The 27865-nt window shown below is 38.4% G+C and overlaps 1 long non-coding RNA gene across 1 annotated transcript; it reads right to left on the bottom strand.

Moving 5' to 3' along the window:
* Positions 1-4752: 4752 nt before the first annotated feature.
* LOC140945767 (uncharacterized) lies at positions 4753-27349 on the bottom strand. The gene is made up of 4 exons (XR_012166748.1): positions 27120-27349; positions 22519-22592; positions 11513-11600; positions 4753-5525 (listed from the first exon to the last, which is right to left on the bottom strand). It is a non-coding gene; the product is annotated as an uncharacterized lncRNA (long non-coding RNA).
* Positions 27350-27865: the final 516 nt, after the last annotated feature.

Raw genomic sequence — 27865 nt, 5'->3', positions numbered from 1 at the left:
GAGAGCTTGGGATGCATTCAGCGTAAAGCATCCTTTCATCAACGACCGATATTTACTTGTCAGAAGAGGCCAAAAACTGGACAAAGGCCATAATGGGACTACAAGAGTAGCCATCGCTTTCTGTAGGCTCAGATAATGGATAACGCGAGCAACAAGAGAAACTGGAGGAACCACTGAACAATTCTCGGAGCTTAACTCTTGGGCAAAGAAGTCAATTCCTGACGCACCCGGATTCCAGAAACGCGAAAAGAATCTAGGCCGAGCTTAGCTGTATAATAATGGGCAAAAAAGTCAACTGTATGCGGGCCCCATAACTCCTCCAAACTGACTGATATAATCCGCCTTCTCATTTTTAGTTCGTGGGATTCACTGCACCTCCAAACGAATAGAGTGCTCAGCGAAAAACTGAAAAATTTTAATAGCAAGCCTGTGCAAATCCAATTTCATGCTTCCGACTACTATAATTCTAGCCGCCGTCTGGCTATCAGTGAAGCGCTTGACAAGTGAACCTTACAAAATTGGCGCAAAAGACTCTAGAGAAAAATCAATGGCTACAAGTTCTCTCCAAGTAGAGCTCTTAGAACATTCTGAAGGCTCCCAAAGCCTGTGACACACACAATCCTCATTAAGGGTAATAACTGAACTGCACCCTGTAGCGCTGGCACCGGAGTAAGCGAAGCGCTGCGGCTTATTAAAGAGGAAACAATCGCGCACTTTGATGGAATGTATGTTGTTTTTCCAAAAATAAAGCTCCTCAATGCAATAAGAATCCATTTTGACTTTCGCGTCCCAGTGCTGCGCGCATAATGTAGACATAATGCAGTGCCTAGTCATGATCCTAGAAATGTTCCCGGAAACAGGCGCTGTAGAAATTATCTGCCCTGTAAAAGAGGCCAATCTTCTGGCAGAAAGAACAAAATCGGAGTCGGTAATACTGTCAATGGTACTAGTTATTTTGGCAACCCTCCTATCCACAATTTCAAGGGATTCACGAGCGTTATCCCAAGTGATACCCGACCAATCAAGCCTCTGGCAAGGTATCCACACTGACTTATCCTCGTTAGTAACGAAACCCGCCTTAAAAAGGTCAGTTTTAACGGCATCCGCTACAATACTGCACACTTGAGAATCCTTTTCAATACCCCCATCCGTCGTCAAGAAAAATAGCAACGCAAATGCCTTGATGCCTCCAATGTTTCTCAAGAGGCTCAACTGAGAATTTTTGTGAACACGTGAGGGGCGGACGATAATCCGAAGGTAAGACTGTAAACACATAGAACTTCACTTGATTGGAACTGGAATGCTTCCAGGAAAAACCAAGATATGTTTGATGGCCCTCACAAATTTCAACGTAGTGGTACCCACTTTTCAGGTCGAAGGAAAACATATATGCACCCCACGAGAAGTAAGACATAGCTGTTTTCCAGTCTTGTATCTTACGAAGAAAGATAGCCTCCTCAACAAACTCGGCATGTGAAAGAGACGATCTGTTGTTTTTGAAAACCGCTGGTTCCGAAAACTAACGAAAGGTTAAAAATATCCCGTTTCTATAACGTTAAGAATAAAACTAGGGGTTCCAATATGCTTCCAAAATTCGAAGTTTTTACGAACATTTTCCGGCTTGACTTTGACACACGGCGGACTAGTCACTAAACTCAAACTCAAACAATTCGCTATCGCAATGTACCTGAGCGATATCAACAACCTCCTCATCAAAAACATTCCTGCTTTGCACCGGGTTGCGTGTGAGCTCCGTGACTGGGTCTGTAGGGGCTGTCAGGAGCCCATTTGATGGGCTCCTGGGCTGTATGAGTATCCTGGGGTGAATGTGGTTCCGCGATAAGCACTTCGGGGGCTATCCCAAGAGGCAGTGCATTCTCTTGCCCAGTGGCCGAGTTTGTGACATTTAAAGCACCTCGCGCGGTCCACGTAAGCATCTCTACCGCCTGAAAACAGATGAAATAAAAGCAGTATCAAAAGCAGATAAAATGAAAAAACACCCGTAGAAACCTGAGAAAAAGGGAGGGTGGGTGGGGTCAGATCTTAAACGTCCGAAGCAGAAAAACAGCTCTAAAGTGCTAAGGTCGCAAGCGAGAGAGAGAGAACAAAATGAAAACAGCATCTTAAAAAGGTAAAACGAACCAATCGGAAGCTACGATAAAGATACTGCGACACCAAAAGGCGACAAACTGTAAGAAAGAATGTGAAGCTAAAATAACAGTAGAAAATATATTTAATCTCACATTACAGGCCATGAAGCTAGTCTGTTCCATGCATATTGATTAATTATTTACTGCAGTTTACTGTCTGTAGTTCTGACAGGATTCTAGTCTAGCAGTGATTTTCTTTAGGATTGTTTTAAGAATTAAGGTTTTTATTTTGGCTAAATGACCCTCCAGCTATATTAATCAAGGTTTTACTTTTTTAACGTTTTTCCGCAATGCCTTTATTCCCTACTAGTTTTGTAACGCCGGGCTCAGCTCTTTAACATTTTTTTCTCACGAAAAGTGATCTACAGATAGGAATTTAAAGGAAAGAATTGTAGCTTAAGCTGAAGCTACATTACAGTTCTGCTGAGAATTGTCCCGTTAGTCAGTTATAATTCTTTAGGCCCAGATACAATCCATTTTGTTTTTCTTGGTGCGTTAAGTGAGCCTTTCGACTGGAGCCCAAAATGGTGGAACGGGCAAAAAGGGCATGACTTCCTAGCGAGGTCTTCATTTACTAATTTATTAAAATTATATACTAGTAAATGGTGGAAGTACGGGCAAAAAGTGCATAATTTTCTAGCGAGATTTAGATTAGATTAGATTAGATTAGATTAGATTAGATTAGATTCATTTTCTAGAAGTTGAATAGTGAAATTATGGCCGATCGTCAACATTTTTTACAGCAAATCAACCCCGCCGCATCTAACCTTTTTTCTCTCCTCCTCCTCGGGCTCACTATTATCCCTTAAAATGTTACTTTTTGACTGCCATTATTGAGCGATGTCGCCATGACATCACGTAAAATCAAAGCAGTCAAAGCTACGGCCATGTTAAGTAAATTTTAAAAAAGACACACTTTCAAGTTTTAACGCAACTTTCGGTGGCTTTACTAGTTTTCGAGCTATTTCTCCGCGGCCTGAACAAGTCTATGGAAGAAAAATTTCCTCGTATATAGCAGCGTATTTCATGTAGATTTGGATTAAGGTGATTCCCTGGTTTTGCACTGCGCATCTCTTACTGCGCATAACAAAATGGCCGCCTTAAAACAGAGCATGTGAAGTAACATTATTAAAATGAAGCCAGTGATTGAAGAGAAATGCTATTGGAATTTTTGCTTGTAGTTGTTTCTTGCCGAGGTGAGACTCAATGTGTTGGGAATGTGCATAACGTAAGCAGTACTCGTGTTGCTGAGTTAGACTTCCTCACGGAGAGCCTCGATAGTGGATGTTTAACTTGTGCTTACCCACTTTGATTTTCATTTAAACGCTTTCTTTATCACATTGTGTCCTAAATGTGATATCTCGATGTAAATTCTGTAAAAACGGATGTTTTAATATTTTCTTTCCCCTTTCACATACATTCTATTTTGAAACTCGCCCCAGTCCTCTCTCAAAAATCGAAGAAAATGCATTTGGTGCGCACTTTCTGCAGCTCTACCGCAAAAACGAGTACAGTGACCCCCATTTTTTATTTCATGATTTTAATAAGGACAGTGCTTCCTTTCGATGAGAAAAAAATTGGCACAAATCTATGTTCAGTTTTTTGACAATTTTACTAAATTGTACGGATTGAGCTATCACGGGTCGAATAGCGCGTGTCCAATTCAATTCTGCTTTGGAGCGTAAAGTAAAACAGGAGCATTAAAAAGCACTTTTCTGGAAATGTAAGTGGAGAAACAATACAATAAAGTCAAATTCTGTGCGATACCAGATGCACCAACGAAAAAATCTCTCCTTTTTGTCTAGTTTTGGTCTGTGCGCGGTTTTTGTCAAATGGTCCAAAATAGCCTTATTTGTCAGAATTGTGACGTCAAAACGAGCACGGTGACCCCCACTTTTTATTACTTTTTCTTATCATCTTCTTACCTCGTTACATCAGTGTACCAAGTTTCATTTACAATCTATGTTGGGATCTTTTATTAAGGAATCACCTTAAGTATGCAAAAGAGTTGAGAATAACGCCTAATATTAATAACCACTCTCCAACCTAGACGGTGTGGGACTTTTTTCTTATTATGCCAGCTTCCATCATACTCAGCTTCTTGCTCCATACCAAGAGACCGGCATTTATCTTCCGATTTATCTGAGCAAAAGAAAACCGGCGATGTTGACATACCTAAGCTAGAGATTCCGCGCACCGGGAAACTCTCTTGTTTGGCCGAAGAGGTAATGTGCCGCAAAAAATCGGGATTTAGAATTTCTTATCCATAAAGGGATAACGAATTAAATCAGGGCTTGGTCGCATGGCACCAAATCAAACTTCCACTCATGCAGTATCTCCTCTGGGGTGTTAATAGAGAAACTTAATTTCCTTTCTCCCCTCCCTGTTTTCTAATTGCTTTGATTTTGTGCGCGTCTTTTTTGTTCGTTCCTTGATCTGTTTCCTTTTTTATATTCTGATAAATGGTTTTTCTCGCCAAAAATTCACTACATTTTTCGCCCGTTTTTTATTATTATTATCATTATTATTTTATTTTTTATTTATAATAATGAATGTTTATATTTCTCGCGAAAAAAACATTTTTTTGCTTATTTTTTCCATTTAATAGTATATATTATTTAATTACTATAAATATGTCATTTCTTGCTAAAAAGTTACTTTTTTGCCCATTTTTCTATATTCTCTCTTGGAGGCGACTGGGGACTTCTCATTTGGCTATTTTATTTGAAAAGTACTTCACCAGTTGTATAGTTCGAAACTATATAGAGGATATTACACGGTGGCGCGAAGATATGAATTTTATTTTCGAGTGGCAACGAGAAAATAAAATTCATATCATCAAGCCGCCGTGTAATGTTCTTTTTATTATATAGACAAAAAGACAGTGATAAAATAATAGAGGGAAATTACTGAAATTACGTCATCGATAAACTCACGTGTGAGATTATGGAAAATAAACCACTAGGGTCCCGGATGTAGTTTTTATGAATTTTACGAGTGGTATATTTTCCAGTAAAACACTCGTGTCTATATAACAAATACTAATAAACGCCAAGTCAAATCTTCAATTGATAAGACGTTTTACTTGTGAGTTGTTTAATCAGACAGAATATAAGACAAGAGTGATATGTCATGGAGGTCTGGCAAGCTCATAACATTCTAACACGCAGGCCGTAAATCCATATGGGTTTTCTGATTCCAGCCAAAAAGTGGCTCCATCGCCACCTTCTGTGTTGTTAACTGAGTGACCGAATGAAGTCAGAACCTTAATTTCTTCCTGCACACTGCGAAAAGGTTCTGAGTATAGAACTTGTTTGCAAGCAAACAGGCTTCCGTTTGATGTGCTGACATAGAGTTTCCCATCCTTGTAGCTGCCTACGAAAAAGGAAAAAAAAGACACTGGGTTTCATCCTGAAAAAAAGATTGTTATTTTCGGCTGTTTTTTCACCAGGCAAACGTTTGCAACTGTGAACTGCTATCACATCTAGTGCAATAAAGTGACTTTAAAGTACTTGTAAGCTAATAAGTGGATAATTCAGGAGTGTACTTCCTTCTTTCAGCAACAAAAATGTAAACAGTAAAAGAGACATTAGGAGATATGGTGTGGTAGACATTTTGCTTCAACTAATTAATTAAAGACAAGTGTTTTATTAGCCTCTCACGCAGACGTTCTTAGCCCTAAGAACGTCTGCGTGGGAGGCTAGTCTTTTATATTCACGGAAGAAATGAGGGTTTGATGAGTTGATTGGCAAACGTCATTTGTTCGTTGCTTCACTACCTGATTGGCTAGCATATCTCACCTCATTTTCTCTCCCAATCAGAATTGAAGACCATGCTTTGGTCGCAGTCTTTTCAGCGCGCACTTCACGAAGCATGCGCTTCTTTCAAGTTTTGATTGGTTTATTGGATTATGTGCTTCAGTCTGTTCTGTTGATTTTTACCTGAGTGATAACTCCGGTTCTGACAGCGCTAAAAGCCTTTCGGTACCGTTCTTCACAGTACAAATATATCCCATTTTCTTTCATAACAACCAACCCCAATATGCGACGCGTATTAGATTGGTTGAATTAATTGACGTCATCGCGAAAGGAATTGAAAAAAGATGACTTCTCCGGAAAGAGGGAAGTTTTTGAGCAAACGAAAAAAGGAATGATATCAAGTTAAGAATAAACAAAAAATTAGATTTAAAAAAAAAAAAATCTCTGTAACGGCACTGCCTGGCTTCAACATGTCTAAATGTCAGGTCATTTGATTAGTTCTAATTTCTGCTTATTGATCTGTTTAGCTCTTGAATTTATTTAAGAAAGCTTCAAATGTTTCAACCAACTCATTTCATTACAGAAACGCGCCCATTGATAAACGTCGATCGTGAAAATGCAAATGAGAGAAAAAGTTAACAGAGAGCATGCGTAACTTAATGGAGGACCGTCATTAAAACTGTCAATCATGAAATCTACCGTGCATGTTGCATTGTTCTTGCCAGACGACCGAGACGAGGTGGTAAAAAACGAAAACAATAGAAGGCTTATCTTAATTACTCTTTATTGTTACAAAGTCACTCGGTTGTAACATTCAATTTGCGCTCTTAATCCGCCGACTTTTTAAACTAAGTATAAGATTACAGGTTCCAGAGGTTTTTTTCTTATCTAATTCCTGAAAGTTCGCGACAAAGGGTCGAAAAAAACAAAAAAATAACCAGCAACGATCACTGTAGATTTCGCTTTCAACATTTTTCAACGCTTTGAATATGACTAAATGAAGTCTTCTAGAATTCAGAATTAATATATCTCACTTTATTTTATGGATTTACAACAACTTACATAAAATTTGCAATCACTTGTGCTCGCAAAGCTTTCGGACTTGGCGACATTTCGTGGCAATACAGAACGTTGAATCAATATGCCGTAATCTCGAGGTTTTTGAGGGATAAAACCGGCAAAATACTTTAATGCTGTTATTTCTGTGATGAGTATTTACGCTACTTTTCACTTTTGTATTTTAAAGAACGATACGCCAGCAAACAGTTCGTTGTTTTAACCTTTCTGCTCGATCAAGCGAGTGATTGGAAACAACCAATGAACAACCTTGTCCCCAAGTCCCATTGACTAAGTAACCATAGAGACAATAAACAAATATATAAAGCGTCGTTTGTTTGATATCTCACTCATAAATCGCTTCCCATACGACGAGTTACAATGTCTTTCGAAATCGGAAAGAAATGCGAAGGTCTTCATGAAGGCCGTTGGTATGTTTGCACCATTCTTGCATGTGAAAAAGACGGATATAGCGTTACGTTTGACGGATGGAGTCGAAAATTCGATACCGTTCTCGCTCCTGAATTTGTTCGCCCGCGCTCTACGATTGACAGTCGGAAGAGGAAGCCTTGGACTCCGAGCATAAATTTCAACAAGCTCCTACCAGATGACGAGATATCAATCGACGTCGATCGAGGGTTCCAGAAAGCAAGCTTTGGTACGAGTAGTGGATCCCTTCCGTGAGCAGTTGACTGTTGAATGTGAAAGCGTTCAACTGACTGTCGCTTTCTGTGATGTACTGCCACCGCCTGTATTTACACCCGTAGTCAAACGAAAAAGACCTGCTGCTCCACGCGTCGTCACACCATCCGAACCAGCGCCAACACCACCACAAGTGCCGACCCCTGTCAGTTATACAGCTCCGCAGTTCATGGCCATTGTACGACCCGATGGTACCGAAATCGGCTGTGGAGATCTCGTGAACCTCTCACCAAATGCGGCAGATGTAGTTTTTCTTGTCCTGGAGGTTTATCAAGAACAGATGAGTGGTGACTTACTCATGAACGCTCAAAAGTGTCAGCTATCAGATGGTGTCGCTGTTCGCAGTTCATCCAACTTCAGGCTGACCTGTCCAGTGTCCGAAGTGTACAAGCTTCAAAACCCTAAATTTTCGCCTCAGTTGAAAAAGGAAGTACTGGAAGTCCGTCAGAGGTCAATTTTGCGGTTTTCCGGGCGCGTTTCTGTAATGATTTCCCCTGTGTTGTATTATTTCAAGACGCTGTTGCTAAAACCTCTTTGAAGTCTTAGGATAATAATATATTTAAAATAACGAAACAAAATAATACATAAAAAAGCAACAACAACCGTAATACGTAAGGTTATCTACTATAACAATATTTACAAACCTACCACATTGATTGCTGATTGATTTTCAGTATTCTGCATTATAAATTATAATTATAAGCTTTGTCTGACCATGAGGATAGCATTGAATATGCAGATTAAAATGTTTGTTTTATCCAAAACATGCAAATAAAGAACTGACATCTTTCCTCACAACTTTTTGCCCGGCGTTGAGGCCTCAAATGTAATAAATGTCCCTGAATGTAATAAAGGATTCTAAGTGTAATAACTTTTGACCCTAATAAATGTAAAAAAGGTACTAAATGCATAAAAACTTAGTATTAGTTAAGCTTGTGTGCGCAAAATCCACTTTAAATGGAGATTTGTACTTTACGGTACTTCTTTTTGGTTCCTCGTTTAAAATCCTCTGGTTTTCAGCCAGAGCTTTCGCCTAATGAAGACTTTTCTTCCCGCCAGTTTTAAAGAATCATACTCCATCTTGGAACTTAGAGCACGAACATAAGGAGCGCAATGATTTCCATTTTCCTTTCCTTGAGACTGGGGATGGTATGGGCGGCTGTTTATCTATTTTACTCCCAATTTACGAAAACGTCCTTTCAGAGCTCCTTTGAATTCAAAACCTTGGTTCTGCAGTACAAGAGGGGGTCCATTTTTTATGTATAGCCTTTAACTCAGCCGCGATTGATTTGTTATTTTTACTTTTAACACTTCAAAGACAAATGAACCTACTGAAAACATACACTGGCATAACGGACAACACATATTGATAAATAATCCTTGATCTGAAATTTAATCCTTCCACACTTTCCAAGATCCAGCAGATCTACTTGGTGTCTGACTTGCACAAATACGACTTGCAAAAATTTGAGTGGCTCACACTACTTATTGAGTGGTTACTTTTCCTCCTTTTCCTATAATAACAGGCTGCCAGGAGGCAGCGTGGCCGAGTGGTAATCAGTGCGTCGGACTCGCAATCCGGCGATCCCGGGTTCGAGTTCAGCTCTGGCCACTTGCTGGATTTGTTCTCGGTCGTCCCGAGTTCCCGCTCGGCCACGCTTGTAAATAGATAGCTGGTTGCCTCCTGCCAATTGGGGTTTTAAAGCCTGTTATGTTGTATTTGAATTATTTGTTTTCTAAGTATTTACTGATTGTAAAGCGCTTTGGATCACTTAGAGAAAGGCGCTATATGAGTGTATATTATTATTATTATTATTATTATTGTTATTATTATTATTATTATTATTATTATTATTATTATTATCTCTTTTATCACAGTCTTTGCTGGTGTTCTTTTTGTGCATCAGCCGGGCGCAAACCATTCACCTAGAGCGTCAGTCACTCAAGTCAATCATGCTGTTCATACACTGAGCACATTTCTGAGGATTCGCGCAGACCCCAGCATGCAGATCTTTTGAATCTCTGTCATAGTAGCTCTCTCTGATACTTTCTTGATGTTTTCTACCATACCCTTCTTCACTGTGCCAAGCGCACCAACAACCACAGGGATCACTACGGTTTTCATATGTCACATTCTCTGTATTTATTATTATTATTGTCTCTATTATCACAGTCTTTGCTGGTGTTCTTTTTGTGCATCAGCCGGGCGCAAACCATGCACCTAGAGCGTCATTCACTCAAGTCAATCATTTTGTTCATACACTGAGCACCTTTCTGAGGATTCGTGCAGATCCCAGCATGCAGATCTTTTGAATCTCTGTAATAGTAGCTCTCTCTGTTTATTATTATTATTATTATTATTATTATTATTATTATTATTATTATTATTATCAGGTTGGGATTTAACAAGGCTAGGCACCGTTGAGTTTGTTTAGAACTCTGATCTGGTTGCAGAGAAATTTTTCCAAGACTATCATGATCGGCTGGAAACACTGGTTATGCAAAATATTGGAAAGTAAACACGGTGCATTATGGGCAATGTGAAATTGTGAAATAACTTCAATAATATGGCGTAGAAAGTAAATCGCCTAGCTATGACATTAAAGTCACTGCGACTTTATCAAGTTTACGGCCAACAGTTATTCTATTACTGTTGGGATTTTTATTACATTTAAAACCAAAATTTATTACACTTAAAACCTTTATTACATTTGAGACCTCGGGTACACTCCAATTTTATAAAATGATCGTTGAATTGTCAGTGCGGATTTTATTTCCCATAATTTGACCTTAACTGACGTTAAAGTGTTGCGAAAAGCGTGCATACACATAGATTTTGCAAAGTTGCCCGCTCAGAGATTTTGGTGGGAAACAGTGTTATTGTTACATGCCATTCTGGAAGTAACTAATTAGAGCGCGCACTATTGGGAGAAAATTTCCAGCAATGTAGTTATAAATAAACGCAGTGATTAGAGTCTACAGAAACGCAGAAATGCTTGAAGTGTGAGACTCCCTTCAATGGCCATTATTATTCATTCAAAATATTTCCCCGATTCCGATCGGCTAAAAGCACACGCTAAATTCACCATAACCAGTTGCTGATGACCAAATTTGGAAGAATTTTGTGTTTAGCGAGAAAATGACGTCAAAAATGTAGCGTTTTTGCAGCTTAATGCACCGTTAACCGAGAAGACCTGGGAACGAGGTTGAGTTGTTTTGGTTGTGGAAACAAAAATGGCGGACATTTCACTCGTTTGAAGAGTAAGAACTAGGCGAAATTATAGCTAAAAACATGGCAAGAACAGCAAAAAGACAACTCGAAGGGCGCCATCTGCTATTTGGAGAATATTTGCGGAGCTGAACAACCCCAAACGTGCACTATCGGAGATGAACTTAACATCGATGGATCGATGGAGGTAAGCATGTTTTAGCCATGTTTTTAAGCTAGGAATTATTTTGAATGAATAATAGAACAATTAACAATTAACAATTAATGAATTCGGCTTTCGTATCATATGAAGAATTATGGAGATTAAGGAGGGTGGATCTCCATAATTCTTCATAAGGTACTCAGCCTCATTCATTAATTGTTAATTAAATATGTTGAATACTTGTTTTACAATTCATTTGAATAGGATAACATTTTATAAATATATTGTAGAAACAACAGACTAATAAAACGATCATTGGAGAAGACATTCTTACTATTGTCACGACCCTGCTGAGAAATACTTATAACATATATAGCTGGTTTTTTGAAAACCGGGCTATTAAAAAATGTTAGTCTCCCGCACTGATTGGTAATTAATCTTAATGGCCCTTGTTACTTGAAAAGTAAAATCTCACCTCAAAAAGAAATTATTGAATACATGAGCTTCCATTTGATAGAATCGTCTGTCTTGAAGGTAACAAAAGTGAAGTTTTCCTCATTAATCTGGAAAATAAGACATTTTAAGGGGCAATGTTTAGTGTCGGTGTCACCGATTGCAAAGCAATTTCGCCAGTTCACCCCATTTTTCATTTAAGCTGGTCTCCCAAAAACAATCTAAGACAACACTGCTCAACAAAACCAAGTCCTACAACCACCAGTTCAACTGCTTCCCGACTGGGAACATCAACAGAGTGGGTCATTCCTTGCATGCAAACAGCACAAACAAACTGCATAAAAGTGCAGAAACACATCAAACTTTACATCAACTCCACCCGCTCCCCCGGAATTTAATTAAGCTACCCCAAATGCATACCAGATGATATCAATGTGTCTGTGCAACAACATGAAACCAAGTCAGACACAACCCGTCCTTAATTTGAGGAAGACATTGAGCTTTGAAAGACAGGGGAAAGCCCGGGTACAAAAACTTAGCAAATCCGCACTCTAGCACAAAGCATAGTCTTTACAACAACCCCAGTCCCCCCTCCCGAAATTTAACCACACTACCCCAAATGCATACCAGATGATAGCCCTGTGTCTGTGCAACAACATGACACCCAGCGAGAGACAAACCTTTCTTAATGTGAAGGAGACATTGAGCTTTGAAAGAAAGGTGTTGGCCAAGGTACAAAACTTAGCAAATCTGCACTCTAGCACAAAGCATAGTCTTTACAACATCCCCACCCCCCTGGAATTTGACTAAGCTACCCCAAATGCAAACCAGATAATAGCCCTGTGTATGTGCAACAACATGACACCCAGCCAGACACAACTCCTTCTTAAGTTAAGGGAGACATTAAGCTTTGAAAGACAGGGGAAAGCCCAGGAACCAAACCTAGCAAATCTGAACTCCAGCACAAGGCATAGTGTTTACAACAACTCCACCCCCCTGGAATTTAGCAAAACTACCCCAAATGCATACCAGATGATAGCCCTGTGTCTGTGCAACAACATGACACCCAACCAGACACAGCCCCTTCTTAATTTGAGGGACACATTGAGCTTTGAAAGACAAGGGGTTATTCCAGTTACAAAAACTCAGCAAATCTGCACTCTTACACAGAGCATAGTCTTTACAAAAACCCCACCCCCCTGGAATGTAACCAGGCTACCCTAAATGCATACCAGATGATAGCCCTGTGTCTGTGCAACAACAGGACATCCACCCAGACACAAACCCACCTTAATTTTAGGGAGACATTTAGCTTTGAAAGACAGGGGAAAGCCCAAGTACAAAAACTCAGCAAATCTGCACTCTAGCACAAAACATAGTCTGTACAACAACCCCGCCCCCCTGGAATTTAACCAGGCTACCCCAAATGCATACCAGATGATAGCCCTGTGTCTGTGCAACAACATGAAACCCAGCCAGACACAACCCTCACTTAAATTGAGGGAGACATTGAGCTTTGAAAGACAGGGGAAAGCCCATTTACAAAAACTAAGCAAATCTGCACTCTAACACAAAGCATAGTCTTTACAACAACCCCTCCCGCCTCGAAATTTAACCAGGCTACCCCAAATACCAGATGATAGCCCTGTGTCTTTACAACAACATGACACCCAGCCAGACACAACTCTACTCGTATTCAGTAAATTATTGTATTGTTCATCAGCATGGGCTAATACCACCAAGAAAAACATCGAGCTATTACAGACAGTGCAAAATTTTGCAGCCCGGATAGTTTCTGGAACGAGGAAATTTGATCATGTTACACCTATCCTTAAGCAGTTACATTGGCTGCCAATTGTTAAACAACTTGAGGTTAGGGATGCTACCATGGTATTTAAATGCTTAAATGGACTTGCACCTCCATATCTTTGTCAGAAGTTTAAAACCAGATCGGTAGTGCACAACTGCAACACTAGGAATAATAGGGACCGCCTACCTATACCACTCTGTAGGACGGCTGCAGGTCAGCACGCGTTTACCTTCAGAGGCCAAAGGCTGTGGAATAGTCTCCCAGACGAGTTTCAGTCTATCACTAATTTAGATGTATTTAAAGTTAAAATAAAACAGCATTTTTTAAGGATATTTTTGGAAAACTAAGTTTTAGATATTCGACATTGTAAATTAAGCTGAAAAGCCTTTTTGAGGAGATTAATAAAGTTATTATTATTATTATTATTATTATTATTATTATTATTATTATTATTCTCTCTTCCTTAATTTGAGGGAGACATTAAGCTTTGAAAGACAGGGGTAAGCCCAGGAACAAAAACTTAGAAAATCTGCACTCTAGCACAAGGCATAGTCTTAACAACAACCCCACACCCCTGGAATTTAACCAGGCTACCCTGAAGGAATACCAGATGATAGCCCTGTGTATGTGCAACAACATGACACCCAGCCAGACACAATCCCTCTTAATTTGAGAGAGACATTGAACTTTGAAAGACAGGGGTAAGCCCACTTACAAAAACTCAGCAAATCTGCACTCTAGCACAGAGCATAGTCTTTACATCACCCCACCCGCCTCGAATTTAACCAGCCTACCCCAAATGCATACCAGATGATATCCCTGTGTCTGTGCAACAACATGACACCCAGCCAGACACAGCTCCTCCTTACTAGGCTACCCCAAATGCATACCAGGTGATAGCCCTGTGTCTGTCCAACAACGTGACACCCAGCCAGACACAACCCTCACTTAATTTGAGGGACACATTGAGCTTTGAAAGACAGGGGTGAGCCCAGGTACAAAAACTCAGCAAATCTGCACTCTAGCACAAAGCAGTCTTTACAACAACCCCACCCTCCTCGAATTTAAACAGGCTACCCCAAATGCATACCAGATGATAGCCGCCCTCAAAATATATGCCCCCCTCGTGCATGTTTTCTGGAATTTCCACTGATTTCTGTCAATTCCAGGGTTTGAAAGATTGCCTGCAATGTGGTGGACTTGACGAAAGATTTTAGGCAATCCGGTTTTCAAAACTCAAGGTAGATATACATTAAAAAAATTGACCTTATATCTTTTAAAAAGGTCAAAACGTATAGAGGGGAATCAGGAGTGGCTGGGATAATTTGAAAATATCGGTGGAGCTAGGGTTCTGGCCCACCTACTCCTTTTGGTACAAAACTGACTGACGATTTCTAAATGAAGGTTGAAAAATACACAGCCCCACCCCCTCCACAATCACCCCTACTTTTAACCCAAATTACTTTTATCCTTTTAAAAAACACGTTTTGTGTATGAGAAAGTAATAACGCTCTAGTCTCTGGCCTCGCTTTGTGGATTTTTTTAAAATCACTGCATTATCCTTATAACGTCAAAGCTTATCAGGATGAACGATTGACTGTACATCTCTCGCTGCAAAGACTAAACATTTCAGTAAAAGGGTAAGCCGATCCTTAAGGTGGGACTAAGCAAAGCCAACCTGGAAACTGGTGTCAGGTTTATGTGGAGAGTCGAAACCATGGTTCTGCCTGCTCAAAAAGTGACAGGAGGAAATTACAATTTACAATTTCCGTGATTCGCGTAGCTTCAGTTCAAGCAACAACCCTCCCTTCTACTTCTATCCGTGTGAAGTCAACATCCTCCAAACCTATCTAAACAGCTGGGCCAAGCATAACAAAACGTAGCAATTAACTCGTCACATTTACAGACAAAGTAACTTCCATGAAAATTATTTCAATCCAGGCACTTCAGACAAAACTAGCATTAAAACCTTTATTGAAAGTTTATTTAGTCACATTAGAACCAAAAAAACACAGGAAATCAATATCCAGAAACCACACCAGCTATATGCGCTCACCCTCCCCCCCCCCCCCCCCCCAAATATATAGGACAAGCAGCAAAAAAAGCGCACTAAGAATCCTCCATTCTTCAAAGCCAAGCCTACCCGCTAGAGAGATTTAGGCACGAGCATATTAAATCAATCAATCAATCAATGCCTTTATTTAAGGTATTCCTGGAGGCTATTTTGTGAAATTTTCCCTCTCTGTACCCTGAATACCCTGCTTTAATCCATAAGGCCGAATACTAATAAACATTAGAATTGAAATTTCCAATTCATTTATTTGATCTTTTGTGACGATCAAAAATTCTTCAAAAAATTCAGCTGTAGTTTCCCTACATCTACAATTTTTAAGCTATTTTCCCTACTGCCCTTTTCTAAATAAGCACAATCCTAGTTAATTTTGATGTATATTTGGTAGCCCAAAGTGAACAACAATGCTGAAGTACAGGTGAGGGCAAACGTAGTGCATTATGGGCTTTTAATAGCATCATCTGGTTAAGTCTTTATCAACAATATAAATCCCTTAAAAGCTAGAGTTCTTTATCATTACTTTTAATTTTATTGCCATGAATGTAAATGTTAATGTTTTGATTTTTTTTGTTCTGAGAAAAACATGTACGTATTTAGTTTTAGCAAGAGTGAATAGATTATTCTATCTTGGTTTAGTTATGTTTAATACATGATATCCTTTTGCCTTAAACCATAAAGATAATTTACTTAATTCCTCATCAGTTATTTCGATTAACTACGGTATCTTTCTTAAATATGTCGGTGTCATCTACAGCAAGTGTGAATGATAGTTTAGTAGATGCAGAACCAATGTCATTGATATCAATTCAAACAGTAGAGGGCCTGAATCAGAAACTTGAGGAACTCCACATGTAATGTCGAACAACTCTAAACTTGTTCCACTTGTAAACATATTGTTGGTAAGGGTTTTTTAATCCACAACAAAGGAGTTCCCCTAATACCATTAAAAATGGTGTGAATGGCGTTTACAGGTATCAAAGGCTATTGTTAAATCCAAGAAAACACCTATAGCATTTTCATTTTTATCCAGTGCTTCATGGATGTTTTCAACAACAAAACCTAATCAAACTCTAATACATAGCTATTGTAGTGGAGTGACCATGCCTGAATCATCCATTTTGATTGCAACTGAGTATGTTATATGTATTCAGGTGATCCCTTTATATCCTGTTTTCTCTGATAATGATGGAAGAAAAGCCTATAATTACAATACAACTGACCAGCACCAGCTTTATGAAGTGGTATTACTTAATTAGCAACTTTCATCTTTCCTGGTAAAACACCTTTCTAAATTGATAGGTTTATGATTTCACTTAAAGGAATTAAAATATCTAAACTACTAATGCTGTAATTAAATTTGTGGTGTTTCCATCAAAGCGAAATCTTCCTTTTTCTTAAATAGCATAGCGATAGTTTATATCGCTCTAGGTGTAGTGGGCATGAAACTGAGTGAATTTTAAAATACTGTTATTATTTAACAGCTTCATAGCTAACAGCGGCTACAGGAATTTTATTAGTCAGAAGATTTTCTCCTATGTTGGAAAATATTTACCAAACTTATTTGCAATGGTCTAGAAATTACTATCTTTTGAATTATTGCCATTAGCCCTGGTCAGACCGGTTTTTTTTGTATTTTTTTATTTTTTGGCTGGCTTGCGACAAGAGGGGGACTTTGGTGCCCCCTTCTATAACCACTTCAAAACGTCTCATGATGCGGCCACCAAAATCACACATAATAATAAAATAATCATTTCCAACATCTAGGAATAACTCGATTGACACAATGACGTAAGTTGGTTAAATTGTGTGTATAATTGTCCTTTGTTTGTTTTTTTTTGTTGTTGTTAAGAAGGCTCAGTAGAATCTCCAAGTTTCTCCCTTGTCTTTTGGTTATTATTGTTGTTGTTTTCTAATTATTGATTTACCATTTAATTTCTAACCTGTCATCAATATTCCTTTGTACGGTAAAATTATTTTTAAAGTTTATACAGCCGTAGAAATTATTATAACCCAATCAAAACTGACTTGATGAGTGGTTAAAGTTCCAAAGGTATTCAAGATACCCTTGAAATCAGGATCAGAAACATTGTAAAGCAGTATCGATTTGAAAACAAGGTTTCAGTAGCTCAAAACGGATTTCTGGCTCCTGGAGAATCTCAAACTAGAAGTACAAAAATAGTTCTCAAGTTCTTAAAAACACTCTCTTTTTTATAGACATTAAACGATCTTATAACTTGCTTAAATCTGGAAATATTTTGAGATTTTTGTATAATTACCCATGTAAAGTGAAAGGCCAAGACATCCTCCAAAACACAGCAGTTATAGTATTAGTTTTTACAGAAGTTAATATTTACTTAATAGACAATACTCTTGGACTAAATTTCCACTTAATAACCGTCAACCCCGTCAAATGCTCTAAGATTTAATCACCAACCGTCAAAATAGGAAAAAGTTCAACCGTCAACCGTCAAACAGGGACACCCAACGAGAATATAGTTCAAAACCACTTAAACATAGCATTGTTGAAAGTATTTTAGTATTTAAACGGTGGATATAGGCATATTTTTATCCCCTAAAAATTTTTCATCTGCTCGGATTTCCTAGCTGAAAGTCTAGTGATCCGAAAATTATAGGCATCAAAACCTTTTCGAAAATTTCAGCAAGAAAAAAGGCTTATAGGGTAAAAATCCGTTTAAAATGGACAATTATACCATTTTTTAAATGTTTGAAAATCCTAGGAGAGGCAGGCAAGCGAGAAATTTTACAACAAATGTTCCGAAAATTCTCAGCCTAGATCTCAAATCGTCTTCCGAACAGATATTTTCCAAAAATTGACGTTGAGTGCCCCTGGTCAAAGCCCACACGGTTGAGACCCTGCTCATATTTCTAAGCGTGATGGGGTCGCTAATCTTGTTCTATTAGCTTCAACCATACCGTTCAGATTTTGATTTCACAAAAATTACGGTTGGAACTGATCGTGTCTGATTTTGTCCTTTTTTTCTTTTGGGGTACATGTTTAATGAATCCAGTGGATAAAGTTAAGTTTAAATGAATTAATTTAATTGAAACAACGAACAAATGCAGAGTTATATGTTCCTGTCGGTAAAGTGTATGTTGTATTATGATCTATTTTCGGTTTTTTCTTCTCGTTCGCGTTGATAGGTGATGTCTGTTTTTTGTAAAATTTAAACTTATGCTGCAGCAGTGTTGTGCGCATTCTGTTTTGAATGGCATTGACAGAATAAACCTTTTATGCAAAACAACAGACAAACCGCAGATCTATCACACGTTTAGAACCATTCGATTCGCTTCAGTTACTCCCCGACTCTTCGCTTCGACGATTGAATAGATCTCTAAAAGCGTTTTTTGCAGATATAAGGCATTATTTTAAAAGTAAAAAGCAAAGCAGATTATGGGGGAATGAAAGCTAGACAAGCATATAAACATGATTATCATCAATAAATTCTATTATGTCCTTTGACAACAGCTTCTAAAAGTTATAATGAGCAATGCTACACCGATGAAAATTGAATCTTGACTAATAAGTTACGAAACACAAGAAAATCCGTAGATGCACATTCAAAACATAAAGATTATAAAATAATACGCTTCGGCTAGAAACGACAAATGTTGCCCAAAGTACAAATAATTAAAAATAACTTCTTACTAGCAAGTGCTCGTGATCCGTAAAAAAAACTAAGAACGGGTATTACGAGAGAAACTTCGCGAGCATCATATTTCAGTCAAAAACAAGGCTATATGTACCGAGAAATGGCCACAGTATTCACAACGCATTTGTTGTCTGATTTTGTGGATTTTTTGGCATGTCCAAGCAGTTATACGTTTTAGATTACGGGATGAACGCGTGTTAAGAAAGTGTGAGTGACAGGAGATATCGTTGAATGAAGATCAAGAGGCTTAATTGTATAATATGGTCACATGACTAGTAACGTGATCAGCATGTAACATAAAGGCAATTCGGAATTGGTGCCAAAGTTTTATCTTTATATATTGGCGTTTCTAGTGGGGGAAAACCGTATTTAACATTTGTAATAAAGTCTTTTTAAAATCACCCAAGAAAATCGTCTCTAAAAAGTACTAAATATGCATCAGAAAACATTTTCATTTAATTTCTTTCTAAAATCGTTTCTCAGTCATCAAGACCTTCTGAGTCAGCAAAGTGGTCTTCGTGACATTGTTCCTAATGTACGCCAATTTTCTATTTATCTTCTTTGCTAGAGTTATTCCATTAAAGACTTAAACTTCTCCTCTTGCTGTTGTTTTCCCGAGTTGCGATTCGCAGCTCACCCAAAATGCATTGCCAGGAGCCCATTGCGCAAATTCTACGCTTTGCTCAAGCTTGTTTTGATCTTCAAAATCAAAATGGCACTAGAAGATCGCGATTTGCTGTATCGTTTGTATTTGAAAAAGCATGTGCCTCGAAGGTTCACCGAAAAGAAATGGAAAAAACTGGCTTATTGGTAAGACACAACATTTTGAAGTTCTCTAACATTCGAGACCAAATGGATCATTCCCAATATACTATCTAGTTCTGAAAAAAGCAACGGCATTTTTTTCATGTAGGTTTGGTGACTGGTTATGACTACATATTAACCAGTGGTCTGTTTGTCTTTTTGGGCAACAATACTTGTCGACAGGAATTATAATCTTTCAACTACTTATTGAGCCGAAGGCGCACGCTTCTTGGGAGGTCCAGTGGAGCATAAAACTATAAAATTTTTCATCTCTAAATTTCCCTTTCCTGGATTTTTGAGTCATTCAGACAGGATATTGGCCAGTTCCATTCTCCTCGGATGAAGCCTTGCAAATCGGCGGATTTTTTCATCTCTCGATTTCAACTTGGAAAGTTTTATTTACTGTTATTATTATGACAAATCTCTATTATTTCCGTAAAAGGGTAGAAACCGGAACGGTTTCGCGCCTGATTAGTTACTGTTTTTTATCAGGGACGGCGGAGCCATAGAAAACATAAAAAAGAAACCTAACAGAAGGAAAAGCAAAACAAAATGAGCAAAGCATTAAAACAAACAGATTTAGGTAAATAAATCAGTTAGTAAACAATCAGCGCTAAATACCAAAAATACATTTCCGAGCTTCAAGATTTCAAAATTTTCTGTCGGAGAATTCCCCCAGAACCCCCTTCAAGTGACTGTCTCCGGCGCTTGCTTGTTAGCCCCCGCCCCCTCCCCCCCCCCCCCCCCAACCAATACAAAATATGCTCCGCCGTCTCTGTTTATGACATTAAAGTGTACAAAGGAGGAACTGAAACTTCAACACCATCCTTTTTAACCTTATTCGCCAATCTACATCAACTTCCCTATTCCGACACCGCCAAGATAAGACTAGTCCAGCACAAACACCACCTTAGAACTAGGACTTCAATTATACCATACAGGAGAAACTATACTAATCAAATCGACTGCTTCAAGCACATCAACCAAGCAGATAACACCGGACTGGACCAGGCACATTGCCTTCACCACCTAGATTAAACTGCTCTAATATTGTGAATAGCAGAAACTACACCAGACTACCACACGAAACCACATCAAATTTACGGCTACAGCAAATAAGAAATCTCCTAATCTCAGCAACAATTAAAAGTACACCAGTTTCACCTACCAATCCTCTGCACCTGCGCTCTTTACAGAAAATTCAAACCTCGTCAAATCATCTCAGTGCAACAACTAAACCATGTACACTACTCACACCAAACTGCAAAAACTACTGAAAATAGTCCAAACCGCAACTTCCGAGCCGATCTTGTAAAACTGTGGTCACTATACTGAAAGATGCAAACATGGAACTGGCATTAGACACGGATAACCACTACAGCCACCCAATAGACGAAACTAAAACAGCTTCCCAAAGTACAAGCTCAAAACCTTCACCAAACACTACCAACCCACAACAACTAGCATCTGCAGAACCTGCAACAAAACTAACCGAGCAAAACCTGCACCAATTACACGAGATGTATATTTAACTGCAACATTCACAAACTGCTTCTAATATTTCAATACCACCAAATTAAACTGTACAGTCCTACACCAACTACACATTCTGCAATTGAAGGCACCAAACATCAATATACCGCTTCTTTGCTCTAACTTAATACTTTTCACAAACTACACCAATTGGCAACATGCACAGTAAATACGCACCAGCAGGGAACTAGAGAATGTTATTCATCTGCATCGATTCAACCATTTGAACCACCCACATCAACCTATGATAAATACACTCAACTGACAGTAAATTTGCGCAAATTTTACTAATCTTTTTTTCGCCTTCTTCTTAAAAACCTAGATATTTCCAGTTTATGGCTTACAGAGTTAAGCTTTCAGTGATCGACTTTGAAACTACTATAACATTTTTTTCTATTTTCTAAGGCAATTAAATAAACTTAACAAACAAAGTACTGCTTTCTTGCGGTGTAAATCTAGAAATGTGCTTGTTTAGATCATTCAACTTCCCCTTAACTAAATCAGACTAGTCTCACTGTAGTCTTTTAGGCCCTTTTAGTGTCATCTCGTCCATGCAAGATTGATTTACACTTACTTAATTTTATAAAAAACTCGAAGCCCTTCTAAGGTCCTTTTTTATTTCAGGATAGCCGAGAATAACAAGAAAAAGAGAGGCAAGGGGATAAAAACTATGTTTTTATCAGGTTCAAGCAAAGTTGAAGTCAGGAGTGTTATTGAGCAAACAATCGAAGACCCTGACCGCACATTGACTCAACCTGATGGAACACGTATAAGGACTAAGACTTTTACAGACCCTGTCGGAGAAATCCCTTTTTTTGATGCAGGAAGAAAACTTAAAAGAAGGTTGCTGTACAAAGTCAGAGTTGTTTTCAAGTACAGGGGGCATAGAAAATACATCATCTCGGCGTATCCGCCTTTGTAAAGATTTGTTAATGTGACGATGATTATGTTATTAATAAATGTAATATTTTAGCTGCTATTATGCTTGCCTATGGTAGTCTTCCGTTTGATCTTACGGGTTTTTGCCTCAGGTAGTTCCCTTAACTTTTTTCATGACTTTCGATATCACTTATGTTCAGATTAAATTACTACTCAATCACTGTGTAATAGGACTACATATGCATTGTCATGAACGTTACCTCACAGATGGCATCCACTTCGATTCACAGAGGTTGTCACGGGTTTCCACTATGGTCAAACTTCATGGTGTCAACTGGGTAAAGAAACAAAAGTATTGACATTGTGATATATTAGAGCGGAACCTCGATATAACGAACCTCTATATAACGAAGTCCTTGGTGTAACGAACGATACTCTTCGCTCCAGTAATAATAAAATATACGCTGGAAAAGAACCTCGTTATAACAAAACCTCATTGCAGCGAAAATATTTTGTCAGTCCCTTTGCCCTTTGTTTTATCGAGGTTCCACTGTATAGTTGTTTCATCTTTTATCTTTGGTCTTACGTACGTAGTATAGGATTTTTACCAGTTGTAATCTTAAAGACTAGATAAATGTTAATTGCTGTATGTCTGAGTGGATTGGGAAACACTTTTAAATGTATTGCATTGTTACCATTAACAACAACAATCTACATTTGTACTCACTCTTATTCAAAAATAAATAACAACAATGAAAATATTACAAGTTAAAAATTAGAGTACTGGCTCCCTGGAATAACCATGGGGGCTAGCGGAGCCAGGCAGCCAGTTGACTTCAGCATTTTTAAAAAATTAATGTACAGGTCAGCAAGGAAACTGAAGCACAAATGCACACATAAAAAGAAAAAGAAAAAATAAGGGAGAAGAGGAAAAACGCTATTTCTACGCTATGAAGGAAGTCTAGAATAGTTAAATTTATAAATGAATACAAAACATTAATATAAGAAGAACTTGAAAAGGTGACAGAATTTAACAGGTAGTTTGGGAAACAACACAACTGCTAATAAGAATACAAGTAACAAATCAGTCCTGAATTCTTCTGTCGTTAGACCTCGCATAAATGTACGTAGATGAATTAGGACAACAGATAACAAGAAAAAAGAAGAAAAAAAGAGGAAAACGCGGCTTTGATAAGCTAAATTCACTTTAAATTTAACGGAGGTCAAAAATTACCGCAATCTCTCTCGCCGACCGCTGACTGCGCTGACCATTGCTTTGTGTGTGTTCTATTTTCAATCCATGTCAATTCTCTTATATTCAATATTAACGTTAACACTAATGGCAGTAAAAACACTCACTTTCTTTATAAGTGTCAACGTAAAAAGTAATCGAGGACCACTATTTTCACGTCATGTACTTGGAGAAGGCAAAACTGCAAATTGTATGTTTTTATTCGAGCAACTCGAACGCCTAGCCGAGCCTGCAACCTCCTGCTCTGCAAGCTATTGCTCTACCAACGACTGAGCTAATCCTGCCGCAGTTAATAGGACATCCATCCTTTAGAAATCTCTTGCACACTTATGTTGTTCTGATTTCAAGGGTTAAATTAATTTCACCAAAACACACACAGATAACAAACTTAATGGATACAAGTATAATTAAAATCATGTCATTCCTCTTTTCAGCTGATACTAAATTTCCAGTCATACCTTGCTTCCGGACAAAAATATTTTCTGAGAAGGCGTTATGACAAATGCTTTATTGTGGTGGCTAGTACTGCCCAACATGAAATCAATGAAATTATGTTCGTGATCCTAATGTCAACATACACGTCCCACTCAACTTCTTAGTCACTGCATTAGCAATCATATTTTGCGAAAGCTCCTGGTACTTTAATTGTCAATGACAACTTTGTCCGCTAAATTGCATTGTACGGAGTAAAGAGATCTTTCAAACAATACCAGAATGAGCACAACTCAAAAACTAAAAATTTTGCTTTCTGCGCATGTCCCAACTTCGCCAGCTAATACTTTGCATCTAAAACAGCTAATATTTTGCATCTGGATCAGAAGGTCGCCAAGCATACGACTTGTAAATGGTTTTATGGTAAGTCTTAGTTTTTTTATAGCACGACAGCGACTACTGAGCTCCAAAACACGTTCTTCCGCAAAATTTCCATGGGCGAATGGGTTAGAAAACCAAGAAGTTTCTCCTTGTTGATCATTTTATTAATTTCACAACCTTTTCTGATCTCTTGATTGTGCATTGACATTGGTTGGAGAAAAATTATGTTGGTTACTCTTGAGTCTTGAACGGTTACCGCTCTCAACAGCTCTTCAAATTGATTTAAATGGCACACAAACACACAAAATAATTAAGCGGTAAGTTTAAAGGCATTTAAACTCCTTCTGAAACGCGCAGTTAATTTTCGAATAGCGAGAAACTTGAACCGAAAGATAGAGGCGAAATTTTGGCTTTGGAGTTTTCGTGATGTGCCCTGCATGCCGATCCTAGACCATCTCAGTGAAATTTTCCCACAAACTGAAGCAAAACATAAACATAAACACGGCTGAAACATTTGTATTTGGTCTTTGCAAGCCCCAGTTTTCTCTGCTTTACAGTCTGTGAGAAAGGCTGGTAACGATACGATAGGGGTGGTTACCGAGGCGTTTAAAAACAAAATGGCTGCTTTACGGCGACGAAATTATGCTTCGTGACTTTCCTTCTCCGTTTTCTTTCTATGACACACATGCAGACGGCGATAGCTAGCGAAAATTACGCGATAAATTTCGCAACAGCGAAGCAGTTATTAATTCCTTCAGACCTTAGCTAGGTTCTTGTGAAAAGGATAAGATTGCGTATACGTGTTCAAATGACGGTGACATTGGATCGCAAGACCTCGTCTGTGCGTCATTTAGAGAGAAAGAGGGAGCAATTACAGCATTGCACCCCGACATTGTAATCGTCTCAGTTTCAAGTCCAAAACTGCAACGGCCAAGCGTTCAGGAGTCGTAAGTTCTGCGGCACGTATGAGGTAAATCAACCCTTAATGAGATGGAAATGCAAAAACGAAGAGGTAGGGATCTTTGCAATATTTTTCTCTGTGTATGTGCTATAATATAACAGACCCCTTCTTACTGTGTTACGCATAGTTTCCCCTCATTGCTACAAGACAAAACGACTGGGACGTCTCCAAATCCTCTCAGTCGTCCGCCGACACCGACCCTACATTAAAGTATGATGGCTCCTAAAGAAGTCAAACAAAAGCATCCATTTGACTGTTTTCAGTAAAATAACAAACTCTTTAAAAAGTCAAATGCCATGTCGGATACAAATAAAGAGAAAAGTACAAGGGAATGCTGAAAAATTATAATTTTTATTTAAACTACTAGCGGAATATTTTTTTAATAATCTTTTCTCGCGTTTTCATTGGTTACTGAAACGAGCAATGAAATTTGATTGGCCAAACAGAAGGTTGAATTGGTTCAGTGCCATCACTTACATAAATACATTTGTGGAAATGAAAAACACCTAGTAAGTTAGCCCAAGGTTGCACCACCGAAAAATTCCCCAAAAGCTAGAGGATTTTGGATTCATTAAAGAAACCGAAAAAACAGAAGCGATCTACGGTTGTACTTTGAAAAGTCAGGGTCTTAGAACCTTAAAGCATGAGACTGTCAAACCTGTATAAACGGCCTTGTATGAGCGGTAACCCTGTTTATTACTATCACCGACAACTTGCCAAAATTTTCAGTTGCCTTATATTTTTCTGCAAAGTTGACCTGTATATAGCGGTCACCCTGTACATAATGGTCACTTTGTCATATCCCACGGGTGACTGTTGTACACAGGTTTGACTCTATACTCAGCGAATAGAGCCAGAAACAAACACAAGCGCAACATTACTCCACCACCTTCAAATTACCGGCCATGCTTGAAATTTTACCAAATAAAAGCATTTATCCCTTAAGTTTTTTCTTCTCTAGGTTAAAGAATCTCCGTTTTCGAAAGAACAATTCTTAAAATGATGAAGCTATTTTAACTTTTTTCGTCGGAACAGTGAGGATTAAAATCCGGCGAAAACGTATCAATTCGATTCTTCGATAGTAGACTTCATTTGTTTCGAGGAGTCGGCACAGGAACAAACACAAGCGCAACTCTACCACCTTCAAATTACCGGCCATGCTTGATATTTTATCAAATAAAAGTATTTATCCCTTAAGTTTTTTCTTCTCGTAGGTTAAAGAATCTCCGTTTCGAAAGAACAATTCTTAAAATGATGAAGCTATTTTTAACTTTTTTCGTCGGAAGAGTGAGGATTAAAATCCGGCAAAAACGTTTCAATTCGATTATTCGATAACAGACTTGTTACGAGGAGTCGGCACTGTAGGAAATCTCATGGCCGCGACGAAATCTTCTCTGGGAGAGCACGAAAAGGTCGGAACACATGTACAGTAGACGACATGTCGCTGTAACGCGTCGCGGCGACAAATGACATTCACTTTTTGTTTTACCGTTCGTGCCACAAGTTCCTGTTAATAGTCTGCGACACGTTGCAGCGAACAATCGCTTCGTGTCTACACGATAATTTTAGTGGAAATCTTTGTCTACCAGGAAATATATTTCAATGTTGCTGTTCTGAAGATTAAAATGATCTATGTCGCTTTCTTTAGCGCAATTTCATCACAAGATATCTGAACACTTTTTACCTTATGCGTTTGAAGGCTTTTGGGCGCTCTCTGCCTACCTGCCCTTTCTTCTAAAATATTACCTTAATCATTCTTCAGTTGCAATAACTATTTCAAGCGGTTACGTTAACACTGTTCTGTGGTGACCTTTTAGAAGCCGTTTCGAACTTACCTTAAGTCGTCGTTTCATGAAAGCCTTCTAGTTCAATGATTAATAATCATTGAACTAACAAATATTGTAGCAAGAATGCTTGATTAAATATCAGTTTGAAGTAATCTCCTTTTTGACTGGATAAAGAATGCTTTCAGTACTTAAAGTTCTCCACTACTTAAAGTTCTTACAGTAGCTTTGCCTGTCGACACGAACAGACCGGAAGACTGCTTCACAAATAGTGGCAGATGCTGCTCTTTCTACTTTGTGTAATATGCATATTAATCATTACACTTTTTGTACCTTCAGCTCAGTCCCTTTCAACCCAAGTTGGCATTAGCTGCTTCAATTGCATTTTGACAAAGCTCGTCCCTTAGTATCATTGTCTTCCTAAAATTCCATTGCCAATCACATATTTCAGTCTCAAAAGGCTTGTATTTTTGCACCGAAAGTCTAACCTCTGAGAATAACTTTCTACCCAACCTTTGGCAAATGGTTCATTAAGTCTCATTGAAGCGGATACGAAAGGGAAAAAAATCATGAAACTGTTCGTATTAAAGTAAAGAATCAATGGAATTGGAATTGAGTGAATTTTGGCACATTTTGGGATTATGTAATAAGTATCATGATTGGGTTACAGTACCGGGGTATAGATTGTTAAATTCGAGACTTTGCGTTGGTTTCAAAATTCGAGACCGAGACTTAAAAAAATTCAAGCCTCGGAGACACAAAATCACCCGAAAACGAAATTTCGAGACCCATCACGA

Source organism: Porites lutea, chromosome 8, assembly GCF_958299795.1.
Source record: "Porites lutea chromosome 8, jaPorLute2.1, whole genome shotgun sequence".
NCBI classification, from domain to species: domain Eukaryota; kingdom Metazoa; phylum Cnidaria; class Anthozoa; order Scleractinia; family Poritidae; genus Porites; species Porites lutea.
This window is presented reverse-complemented; position numbering and strand designations above follow the sequence as displayed.